Source organism: Mus caroli, unplaced genomic scaffold (assembly GCF_978045245.1).
Source record: "Mus caroli unplaced genomic scaffold, Mus_caroli_1 scaffold_10, whole genome shotgun sequence".
NCBI classification, from domain to species: domain Eukaryota; kingdom Metazoa; phylum Chordata; class Mammalia; order Rodentia; family Muridae; genus Mus; species Mus caroli.
The window spans coordinates 109,032,516-109,036,358 of record NW_028227265.1 but is presented as its reverse complement, the minus strand read 5'-3'; the positions used below and the strand labels follow the sequence as shown (position 1 = coordinate 109,036,358).

At 40.6% G+C, this 3,843-nt stretch overlaps 1 pseudogene; it reads right to left on the bottom strand.

Moving 5' to 3' along the window:
• Window positions 1-2,497: 2,497 nt before the first annotated feature.
• On the bottom strand, window positions 2,498-3,312 carry LOC147002503 (neutrophil antibiotic peptide NP-2-like; annotated as a pseudogene).
• Between the last annotated feature and the right edge of the window lie 531 nt (window positions 3,313-3,843).

The window sequence follows — 3,843 nt, the reverse complement described above, 5'->3', positions numbered from 1 at the left end:
TGGACAGACCATGTCCATTTACAAAGTAATGGTCATATGGGCAAATTATGACTTACAGTGCCTGATAACTAGCTTCATTTCAACTATTTATAGATAAAACAGTAAGACTCAAAAAAAATGTTTAAGACTTCTCATTCAGTCTCAAAGTCAGGAATGTGTCAAGCATATAATCATATTAGGTTATCAGTCAAATGTTGGGTTCTTAGCACAGGAAAAAATATTTCTGACAGTGGTTATACATAGTTCTGTGAAATGCAAAACAATTATTAGAGGATACAGGCTAGTAGTTGAGAACATGGGGCTATGCAGCAGCCATTGAATAATCTCAGTTCAATGACTTTGAATATGATAAAAACTCTCCAAGTTTTTTGTGAAAATCAAATAGGAAACTGCTTAACAAAAGTTTTTTCCTTGCCAGGGTCATAAGAGACCTCTACATCCAGTTAGCCTTCATTCTGCACACACTTAGTTCATGCTACCTCATCCTGCAGGAGAAGTTCGAAGTCTTCTCTATTATTTTCATGTTAGTCCTCATGGCTCCAGGATGCAGATGTCTGAGAAAAACCTGAGGCATCTCTAGACCAGGAATATCTTGGGTAGAGAACCATAACGTCATCAAAGAGCAGGTGAATGGCCACACAGCATAGAGGTAAGATAGCTAGAGAGAAGGAACTAGATACTTGACATATTCTAGAAAGACACACATGCATGCACAAATATATACGTGTTTTAGCTAATTTTTCCTCATCTGTGTGTTCAAGAATAAGAGCCAAATATGTATAAATGGGATGGCACTGGCCATAAAATGGCATGGCTTTCCTAAAGTTTTGTCTTTTTGCAGAGGGTCTACAGAGGACTCAGTGCAGTAAGGTTGGGCATCAAGCTCCAGTCTACTGAGCTCTAAACATTACCACATTAGTTGCAAAGCTAGCATTCCAAGAAAATCAAGAGAGATCCTGTAAAAGAGGCTGGAGTCTACGAATTAATACATCTGAGCATTAGTGAGAATTTGAGATCATGAAGCCACCATAGCCCTGCTTTAGCTCTTTGGAATTTAGTAGGCTTGGGACCCCCCATCTTTTAACTAGAGTTAAATTAGTACCTTAAGTTGCTTAAGGGGGCTAAGGGATAAACATGGGAGCATCCTTATATATGCCTGTTAAATTTGGTGGGTGGATGTTAAGACCTGGAAGCTTAGGGTCTACAGGTCCCTCTGCAGGCCACTATGTTTGGTTCAAGTTTTAGGTACCTGTACAAGTGACATGAGCTGGTGTAGTGAATGAGGATACTCTTCTCTGGGTCCTAATCCCTCTTGCTGAATCTATGTGTGTCACAGCATAACTGGTCATGTAAGTGGCATTAGTCACATTTTCCAACAGCTTAGCACTAATTGAGAAAGGTAAATAAGGAATCTTAAGATATCTACATGTAGATATCTTAAGATATAGCTAAAGACCTGAGCACATGGTGTGTGTGTGTGTGTGTGTGTGTGTGTGTTTAAAATCAGGCCTTCATATATCAAATCCAGTTTCCCCACATGTACAGAGATACTTCAGGTGATGTGTATATCTGAGTGGGACTTTCCTGCTTTGTTCTTGTCTTAGAGTTTCACTCTTGTGAACAGACACCATGACCAAGGTAACTCTTATAAGGACATTTACTTGGGATCTTCTTACAGGTTCAGAGGTTCAGTCCATTATCATCAAGGCAGGAACAGGGCAATATAGAGGCAGGCATGGTGAAAGAGGAGCTACAGATTTTCTTTCTACAGCTTCATCTGAAAGCTGCTGGCAGAATAGTAACATCCAGGCAGGTAGGATGAGGGTCTTAAAGCCCAAACCCACATTGCCACACCTACTCCAACAAGGCCACATCTACTCCAAGAAGGCCCCACCTTCTAAAAGTGCTACTCCCTGCACTGAGCATATACAAACCATCACAATTCCTATTTGGTGCCTTTGCTGCTTGAGGCTAGTTAGAGTTGTGTCAGTAGAGCTCACACACACATAGAGCTTCATGGGCAGTTAAATGGTCTTGGCCTTCCCTGCTTGTCAAATCCTAACATTTAGAATGAGGACATTAGTTTCTTTGAAAAGTTAGGTTATTGAGACAATATAAAATTGAAGGTAACCATAGTGAATATGTCACAGGTGGCCAATGGCTTTGAGAGTGGCTCTGATCTAAATGGGCTGGGTGATAAGATGAGAGATTAGGATCCTTACACAGCATTGACCTTTCTTATTATCAATCAGGAGCCTGTGTGATAACCTTGACACTCCTACAGACCCAAGCCTAGTATTCCTTTCTAGTATTCTGGTACTTGGTTCTCAGAGTCTTGCTTGGAGACAATAATCAATCACACACAAAGAGAACTTGCTATAAGAACTTTAATTTATTATAAAGGAAGACAAAACTCAAGGACATAACATGGCACAAAAAGCATTCTCCTTCAACTTCTCAAGTCAGATGACACACATATTGTTCTTGTTCTTAGTGCTCAGAGGCAACAGAGTCAGAAGATGTGGCCACAGTAGTGCCAGGCGCCAGAGGGCTGTTCTCCAAAACCACAGCCTGTGAGTCTGCAATAGCAGGTCAAGCCTGATTTCATATCTGGGGATACAAAAACCATGTACAGTACTTAGTGCCTGAGTCAGCAGGGCGCGAGAGATCTGGGGCAAGATTTGTGCTGGGTGAAATTGGTTTTTCACTTTGATAATTACTGCCGGCAGCATGGGCAATCACAAGTACTATGAATAAATATACATGATAAGTACAAAGACTAATAAATACTAATCCTCATTTGTCTTTTTTTTTTGTTTTCATTTGTCTGCTCCTGCCATTACATAAATATCTAAACAAACATCTCCACTTACTAAAGTATACTAGATAAATAAATTAGAACAAGTCTAGCCATTTAGATTTAGAAGAAAAAAATAAACAACTAGTCAGTAAGTCTCATTATGAATTAAACCATGTGATATTTACAAACAAATCGTTGCACAAAGAAACGGATCTATTTTGCTTTTGGTGTTCAATGAGGCCAATAAAGAGGTAATAAATTCACCGGGATGACCCAAATTCAGAGCTTACCTCTACCCCTTCTCTCTACTCCATGTCTATAGCATGATGATTACCCTCACCCACATTTTGGATAGCAGTGCTTTTATCCCCTCCAAAGGATATAGAAATATGCTGGTTCTCCTTGACCACCTGTTACTTGTCTGGAGCCTCCTCAGTGCTTCCTTGTGGAGATTCTGCCTGGGTGTGCAGGGCCAGGAGGAGAAGGGAGGTGAGCAGAGTGAACATCCTCATGGTAGTAGATTTTCTAGGAGACAAAAAAAAAAAAAAAAAAAAAATCGGGAACCATGTGCATTTGTATGTGCATGTGCGTGTGCGTGTGTCTCTCACTCTTTCTGTCTGCCTGTCTGCCTGTCTGCCTGTCTGCCAGTTTACCTGTCTATCTGTCCATGTATATGGGGATATTTGTGAAGAGAAGAATCATAGAGAGGCCTTCCCATTACAATAGGTAATAAATTTCATTCTGAAATTTCATTCTGAAATTTACTAATCTAAGGGCATAGGTTGTCCTATGGGATTCAATGTAGACCTGACTCCCCCACCAATGAGTTCAGAACTTTCAGCATTCAGTGTTTGCTGGCAGGGTAGGTTCACAATAAGTGAAACTTATGACCCTAGGATTTTGGGAAGGACCTCGGATAAAACAGAGGCAAATATAAAGTTTCCAGGAAGCAGGCACAAAGTAAAAGTGATGAAGGTAAGGCTCCTGGGGGGGGGGGGAGGGGACGAAGCATTAAGGTTCTCAGGAATAGAGATGAATCATTA